We start from the raw sequence: 9,167 nt of genomic DNA, 5'->3' as shown, positions 1-9,167 counted from the left end.
ACACTTAATACTTCATAATTTTCTAATAAAATCTGTGTTATTCTTTTGGAAAAAAATGTTTTCTGTCTTAAGAAATTCATTTTATTATGTCATGAAAATAAATCCCTGGAGCCTGAATGGATACCTTTATGTTTTAGAGCACATGTTCTTGCAGAAGATACTGGTTCAATTCCCAGCTCCACATTGTAGCTCATAACAATCTGTATTACATCAGTAACTTTAGTCTAGGGCATTGGACACCTGCTTCTGACTTCCAAGTGCCATATAGAAGATTGTTTAGGAAGGAGGAAGGAGAAGTGAAAAAAAAAAGGAGTTGATAGATAAAATAATTCATTAATAAATTCCTGGAAGAAAAAATACCATTGGGGTTTGGACACTTTATATTTTAAGAGCAAAGACATACAATATTGCTTCTACCACAGGAAAAAAAAACAGTGACTCATTAAAATATAATTATATCCAAAACATGAAAGAGTTACAACTCAATAATTTTCTCCTGAGTATATACTGACACTATCTCACTTAGACTGATCCAGCCCCGAACTTTAAAATAATGGAGTATTATTTTACTTAAAGGGAAAAGTAGATACAAAACATTATTTTAAGCCAAAGATAACATTCCGTTAATTTGGGACCAAATCCAAAGCTGCTCAAGGGCTTACTTTTATGAGTCCCCTTCATCTGCTAAGTTGGACAGTTGCTCAGCACATGCGTACATAGGTATTTACAACATATGAATCTGAAATGCATGGTTATATGCTACAAAGACTGCTAGTAACATACAGACTAAGCTAAACAGATTGGTGTTGAAGTAAAATGATAATAAGAATATAATAATAATAATTTTACCCCACCTTTGATCATTCAGTTCCCAGATAAAAGGCACAAAGCCTTTATATTTATAATAAGCCTTAAGAATACTAGAGCTGGGCAGATATCAACCCTTTAAGCTATTTTGTCTACTTCCCTCTCAATTATAACTTGCCATGATACATAACAATACAAACCTCAACAACTAGAATGGCTGTAAACTTTAACACTGGTACATACAACAACTCAACCCAGAGGCTTGCTTCTGAACATCTCTCACTGCCATTATTTTTAAATATTAATGCACTATATCATTCAGGAAAGGCAACATACAATTAAACATACTCATTCCTTTGTCCCTGAGTATTGCTATTCTGATTTCTGTTGTAATTCAAAAGAAAAGTCCTTTCTGGCTAACCAAATTCTGTGGCACCTTGAATTCCATAATTCTTCTAGAGTCTAGAACAAGCACCCTGGAATGTAAAGAACATGGAGTTGAAAAAACCATAATTGATTTTTCATTTAACCCTTACAAAGAGATGGTTTAAACTGCCACATTAATTATTCCAGCTCAAGATACAAAAACTACTTAATGCAGAAAACAAATATTTCTAGCATTTCTTTATCATTAAAATATTCCTCTAATTATTTTGGCAAGTGTTTTCTATACCTTTGGGGAGAACATCTAACTTTGTACATAGGTTAAAATCTCTGCCCAGTGGTAAGTATTTAATGTATTCCATATCTTCATTATCAACCTTCAAGAAATTGTTTTGTTATTACAAAGAAAGAAGATGTTCCTGCATGAATCAATGAAGCAATATAATCTGTGGGCAACTGTCAAGATGTTACAATGAGAAAAATCCTTTGTAATTATGTTCAGCACCAAATAATCAGTCTTAAAATCAATACAGGCTGTTGACTCATCTAAAATGAGAATTTTTTGTTTGATGAAGCAAAGCACAAGCAAGGCAAAGCAGCTACCATCGTCCAACTCTGAAACAGTAAAATAATTCCAGTGGTCATTTTTTTAATAGCAACTTCTAGTTCTAATTCCCAGAAACTAGCATTTATTCTAATGCCATACCTTTATTTGTTTATTCTCTTCAAAAGAGTGCATTATGCCATTTATGTGTATCAGATATTGCCCAGGTTATGGGAATAGAACAGAGAAAAAAAATATCACATTGGAAAAATGGCTCAGCAGTTAAGATTCTGACTCAGTGACTCACTGACTCAGCTGCCAGACAACCTGTTTGAGTCCAAGTACCCACACAATGAGTGGCTCACAACCATCTGGTAACTCTAGTATCAAGGGATCTGATACCTTCCAAGGGTGCTACATATATGTGGTTCACAGACATACATGGAGACAAAAAAGGAAAATAGAAAAAAAAAACAGTAAAATTCATATACATGAAATAAAAGGAAATGGAAAAAAAACCAAAAATTTGTATAGTATATATTATTGAGGGAAAGAACAAGGACCAGGGTATTAGGCAAAACCATAAGTTCTACTAATTAATGGGCTGAAACCTGGCTCTTTCCATGACTTATATTTTTATAAGCTTTGACTTTGAGATGATTTTCTTTGTTGAGTAAGCTTTGCTTTTCATGAGTTGGAAGCTTAGTTGGGTGGGGTCATGAAAGAGTATCTCACTTCTTTTGTTCCATTTAGCATCAGGCTTTTCTTTTAACCTCTCATCTTCTTGAGCTCAGGGCTTGGCTTCGATACTACATTGTCTGATGCTCTTTTTCTCCTCAAACTTATATATTGTATTTCCCTTAGTCAACTTTCCTCTTTTTCATTGTAGATCTACATAAAAAAAGATCACTAACACCAAATCACACAGTCAATACTAGGGTGTCTTGAAATCTCCTCTGCCAATGATTTTAAATTAAAACTCTTCCATTTTTGTACTTTTTTGACAAGGACAGAAAGCAACCACATTATTTGCCAAAATACTACAATATTGGTCTTTACTGTTAATCCCCTCTTGAGTGTGTCATCCATAGGCTACATTGCAATGCTGTTTTCCAAGTTGATACTAGTATGGCCCATTAAGCCCCATTTACGGCATTCAACCACTTTCCTAATATAAATCTGTAGGAAGCTGCGGTTAGCGCCATTCCAAGATGGCACGGACATCGTGTCCTCCCCACTAGTAAACAATTAACTGCGCAGGTGCAAAGGCAGAAAGTGCGCCAAAGTCACTGGCCAATCCCGAGGTGTAATATTGGGTGATGAGTGAACAGCCAATCAGAAGTGAATATGTCACTCTAGGGTGTATTTAAGCAGAGCCTCTTCCTGTCGTTCTGCCTTTTCTGCTTCTGCTGTTACAAGTAAAGCCTCGTCTGTGGTAACCACCCGAATACTGCCTCACGTGTCTCTCTTCCACGGGCGAAAGGGGACATGGGAGGCGCGAGGAACATCTGGCGCCGAAAACCCGGGAATTTCAAGGCCATCTCTGCAGCTGTGATAGCCGACACAGACATGGTTAATAAAGTTACAGCAGCTACTGTTGTTAATCAAATTTCAGAAAAGACCTCTAAGGCTTGACCATTTTACAGAAAGTGGATGCATATCAGGCATCCTGTTGGTCAATCAGAGTTGATTTGCTCCAAGCCCATGTGGAGCAGCTCACGGATGTGGTTCAAATAAGCTGCATGTCAGCAACCCCACATCCAGGTATTACACCTCTGAGATTTGTGAATGATACATTTATTCAAAGCCATAATCTTTCTGCTTATTTAAAAGGGAAGTGGACTAGGAAGTTGGACCAGGTGCAGCAGCAATTGCAGATCTGAATTTTGAGCCTTGATGGAGCACAGATGGACCCTGTTTCCCTTGGCGATTTTACTTCTTGAATTTCTTCTGCCTCTTTCTTTCTTTCTTAATGGGTGGGGATAGGCCTGTTTGATGCAGCCCTATGTTGTGGGTGTTCATGATGGTTGGTCTGTAAGCTCAGAGCCCAGCAAAAACATGACAAGGCCGCTATCGCCCAAGCACTCGAAGTCTTGGAGCAAGGATCTCCCCCTGAAATTTGACTATCTAGGCTAAGAAAGTAGCCGATGACTGAGCCCCTCAGTCGATGCACCCCAAGGGTTCAGCCCATTGCATTGGGTCGATGAGAGGTCTAAGTCCAGCCAGCCCTTGCCTAAATAGCTGTGGTACCTGAATAGTAGGTTGACAGCCCTTGCACTCCTGGGAACTATACTCCATTGCACAGGGACGGGTGTCAATTCCTCTTTACATCCCCTTAGCCCTTGCACCCAGAGGACTTGTTTCCATTGCACCTGGTAGGGTAAGGATGAATCTTTGGGCTGTAAGCTCTTGATCGCTTATTCCCCCAAGATGGAGTTTGCTTGATCGGGCTTGAGTTCGAATCTTGATTGGTGCTGCGCTTAATAAGCAATAGGCTGTTCCATATTAATAATTTAAACAGGGGGAGATGTAAAAAGCCGCGGTTAGCGCCATTCCAAGATGGCACGGACATCGTGTCCTCCCCACTAGTAAACAATTAACTGCGCAGGTGCAAAGTCAGAAAGCTTGCCAAAGTCACTGGCCAATCCCGAGGCGTAATATTGGGTGATGAGTGAACAGCCAATCAGAAGTGAATACGTCACTCTAGGGTGTATTTAAGCTGTGCCTCTTCCTGTGTTTTGGCCCTTCTGAGGTCTTCACTTCTGCTTATACAAGATTAAAGCCTCGCTGTGGTAACCACCCGAATTCTGCCTCTCGTGTCTCTCTTCCACCGGCAAAAGGGGACATGGGAGGTGCGCGGAACATAAATCCACAAAGTCCACATTCTGCTAACAAGCAGTGTTGGGAGCCGACTTTTAGCAGAAAGCCACTATCAGCTTTGCAGCCATCTTGAGCCATATACCCTGACATGAGACTTGGATTACAATAGCCTACAACAGCTGAGCACACTCTGATAACATCTTGCTTTAGATACCCAGGACTTTCCTTGGGTGTGTGAGATTAAAGGTGTGTGAGATTAAAGATGTGACTTAGAGATCAGATTTAGAGATAAGACCTAAGGGCATGACTTAAAGGCATGACCTAAAGGCACAGCTTAGAAGTGAGACATATAAAAGGCAAGAGGCAGAGAGGAGAATCAAACACCTTAGAGAGTACAACTTAGAGAACAATTTGGAGTAACAGAGATTCAGACACTATGAGTAGGAGTAGGCATTAGACACTCGGAAGAGAACAGATTGAGTACAACTAGGAACTAGGAACTAGGAACTCAAAACTTGGGACTTGGACTAGGAAGAGAGACTGAAGAATAAATGGGATTGAATCACACTCTGTCTGGTCTCCATTCTTCAAGTCCGTCCTCACTCTCTCTCTTGCTGAACCCCAACCTGCAGACTGGAGCGTCAGTTTGGGCCGGGTGATACAGTGGCCACCAAGCGTGGAGTGGAGAGGGCCTAAACATTTTAGGCCACCAAAGTGGGCCAGCTTAGGCCTCAACATTTTTGGCGCCTGAAACGTGGGCTAGTGTGGTTCCCAACATTTATGGCCGCCCAAAGTGGGGCAGCTCGGGCCTCAACAAAGCAACATGATCAGGCCTATCAAAGTAATATGCCACTCTTTGGTACTAATTTCTGTCTTTCTTATTGTTTTATTTCTGTGAAGAGACACAATGATCAAGTCAGTTTATAACAACAAGAAAACATTTAATTGGGGCTTATTTACAGTTTCAGAGAATTGGTGTGTGATGATCATGGTGGAGAATATATCAGCAGGCAGGCATGGTGTTGAGTGATTACATCTGATTCACAAGATGAGGGGCAAAAAGAACATGAAACTGGGCCTGGCATGTGCTCTTGAAACCACCAACTCTGTTCCCAGTGACATACCTCCTTCAACAATGTCACACTTTCTAACCCTCCCTAAACAGTTCCACCACCTTGGAAACAAGCATTCAATTATATGAACCTATGGAGGCCATTCTTATTCAAACTACCCCACTATATATTTATAGTGGTAGTAATTTTAAGTACTAGAGGCCATCATTGAGAAAAACACACTGAAAAAAATTTCCTCTTATACAGTATGTATGTAAATGGGAAGATATAGGTTTAGCCATGAGCCATATAACTAAACATATTGTTCAATAATGGTTACGATGTTGAAGAGCAGAAACAGGAAGAGAGGTTTCTTACTTTTCAGTGTTTGTTAGCAATTGTGTGACATGGTAAAGGTACTTAGTAGGTAAGCACTCTGTGAAAAGAGAACAAACTACTTGTGCCAAGGACAAATGTTTTTTTGGCATACCAGCCAGAAAAGTATCAAGAAGTAGAAGAACATGCAAGAGTATGTGGTACCTGAGCAATGAGGTAAAGCAGTTTATGGAGGAGAGATTCTCTGTCAAAGGCCAAGTCATGTAAGGTGAAGTCTGACTGTGGAACATTTGTTAACCAGATACAGGAGGACCTATAGAGTGGTAATGTCAAAAGACAGTCTAACAATGAACAAAGGAAAGGAACTAGGAAAAGCAAGTACTGGTAATCCTTTTCCATAAAGTGAACAGAAAGATAAAGTTCTAAGGTGTCTGAATAAACATTCCTCTTCTACATAAATAATTTTGGCATAATATGCATTTCCTTAGCAATAAAAAGTCAAATGTATGTATACATACATTTAACAAAACAAAAACACCTCTTTCTATGTATTCTGATTTGAATCTTGACAAATGCTACTGCCAAAAGTGATAACACCAATAGACTGAGCTAGCTTGTGTTGGTTTGACTAGGTATGGCACCAAAGATTCATGTGTTTGAATGCTTGGTCATAGAGAGTGGCCATAGGACATGTGGCCTTATTAGAGGAGTTGTGGTCTTGTTAGGGAAAGTATGTCACTGTAGAGATTGGGATTTGAGGTCTTATATGCTCAAGGTACGCCAGTGTGACACAGTCCCCTTCTGCTGCCTCAGGATCAAGTATAGAACTATCAGCTCCTTCTCTAGCACCATGTGTGCCTGGATGCTACCATACTCCCCACCATGATGAAAACCTACTAAACCCCTAAAACTGTAACCAAGCCTTAATTATAAGTTTCCTTTATAAGAGTTGTCTTGGTCTTGGTGTCTCCTCATAGCAGTGAAATCCTAACTAAGGCATAGCTGAATATTAGATACTGGAGAATAGAAAGATGATCTGATTGGTCATGAAATTTGTACAAATAAGAAAAGCAAGTCCAGAATGACTCTACAGGAATATTTAAAATTCAAGTGGAAGAGAGAATATGCAAGAGGATGTTTTAGCATCTTAGTAGGCTAAGAAGAGCAAAGAATAAGGATGTTTAAATGTAGGAAATAAAACAAGTGGCTAACAAAATAAGGTCTGAGAGAAGGCAGGGAGAGCTACAACAACAACAAAAAAGGAAAATAGCTGAAGAGTGAGGAGATAGTGAGAGGCTAGGCAGGAAGGAGAGAGTAGAAGGCAAAAGCTAACATACTGACAGGAAATAGAGTAACATTCCCACCTGTTTTTTTTTTTTTTTTTTTTTCTATTTTGGATGAACAATTCCATCTGTTTGAAGAATTTTCAGTCCAGGAGGAGGGAATGAAGCATGGGAAAGACCAAAAGGAAGGAGAGTCTAGGGACTTATAAAGAGACCAGCTCAGAGACTGCATGGTGATCTATGGGCTCTGGAGACCCCAGACTTCCTAACAGGCACTTTCTGCTCTTTGCTTTCCATTGTAATAAACACCTGTGTTCACCTTTTCTGTATCTTTACTATTTTTGTCCCTGGGTGTTCATTTTCTGAATAACCCTGTGGGAATCTGGCCCACATGGTAGCAACAATCCCCTTACAGAATTATTGAATTCTTTTCTTGGAAGGAGCTATCTCTTTCTCAGACTAGTGTGCAAAAGAGAAAAGAAAATAACCCCATAAGTGGCACGAGGAGGATGTGAAATTGTAACTTTCTTGTTTTTATCTGCCTTATAGTTATTGGAACTTGAAGAAAGAATTTAAGCTATAAGCAGAAGATACAGGTGAATTAAGCATTCTGCTCTCTCAATAGTCTTTTTTTCTTCACTATTTGTGGTTAATTAGAACCGTCAAAAATGTGATCATTTAGTCTATGCTTCCAGTTCAGAAAGATGTTAATGAGGTATACATGAAACAAAATATATAAGCAATAAATGTAATTAAAATTGTACTGACTCTCAGTAATTATGAGATGACTATATTAATTTTCTCAATATAACATCTGTACAAAGTTATAATTATAATAGTGTATTTAATGCTGCATCAGAGCAGGTCAACTCATTGAAATATAATTTATTTTATTGTTTAATTTATTTTTTAATAATTTCTCAGTAATATCTTTATTTGCCAATTATTTTGATTTTTCCTGGCATTGAAATGCTTAATACCATGTCAGAAAATTAGAAATATATGTTTCATTTAAGGAATTGACAGAGATTGCAACCTCATAGGAAGAACAACAGTATCAAGTAACTGGACTCCTCAGAGCTCCCAGGGACTAAACCACCAACCAAAGTGTAGTGGTCCATAGCTCCCACTACATATATAGCAGAGGACTGCCTCATCTGGAATCAGTGTGTGTATGTGTGTGTGTGTATGTGTGTGGAGGCATTGTGGGGGATGCACTTGTTCCTGTGGAGGCTTGATGCCCCAGAGAAGAGGGATGCTAAAAGGATGAGGCAGGAGTGGGTGGTGGGTGAGGAACACCCCCTTAGAGGTAAAGGAGAGGGGGATGGGTTCAAAGGTTCATGGAGGGGAGACAAGAAAGGTGGATAACATTTGAAATGCAAACAAATAAAATAATTAATAAATAAAATTTTAAAAATTACTTCCAGTTATTTCCACCATGGCATATTGTGGCCAGGGCCAGCACGTGCAGATGGCGATGGTGCTGCCCATCATTCTCATCTTCAGATACTTGCAAAATAGATCTTGAGTTCAAAGGTGGCTGAATGAGCAAGTGAATATGAGGATAGAGGATTGCATTATTGGCTTTGATGAGTATAAGAACCTCATATTAGATGATGCAAAAGAGATTCATTCTAAAACAAAGTCAAGAAGACAACTGGGTAAGATCATGCTAAAAGGAGATCATATTGCTCTACTCCAAAGTGTTTCCAACTAGAAATGGTCAAGCATGGGAGAAGCTGAGAAGCAGTTCAGTGTTTTTAAGGATGTCTTCTGCTGGGAACTACATTTATGCATTTGGGGACATTATCATTAGGTGACAATAAATGCAATGAGATTGTTTTTGTTTAAAAATAAAACAAAATTTACTTTCAACATGCAAATTCAAGAGGTGTGACAATACTTAATCCCACTGTCATTTAGTGGTTATTTAGGAATTCC

General features: G+C 39.0%; 1 pseudogene; it reads left to right on the top strand.

Annotated features, from left to right (window-relative positions):
- Nucleotides 1-8,664: 8,664 nt before the first annotated feature.
- On the top strand, nucleotides 8,665-8,943 carry LOC117718306 (small nuclear ribonucleoprotein E pseudogene; annotated as a pseudogene).
- The last annotated feature ends 224 nt before the right edge of the window (nucleotides 8,944-9,167 follow it).

Source organism: Arvicanthis niloticus, chromosome 12 (genome assembly GCF_011762505.2).
Source record: "Arvicanthis niloticus isolate mArvNil1 chromosome 12, mArvNil1.pat.X, whole genome shotgun sequence".
Lineage (NCBI taxonomy): Eukaryota > Metazoa > Chordata > Mammalia > Rodentia > Muridae > Arvicanthis > Arvicanthis niloticus.
The sequence above is the reverse complement of the archived record's forward strand: the minus strand, read 5'-3'. Positions and strand labels throughout refer to the sequence as shown.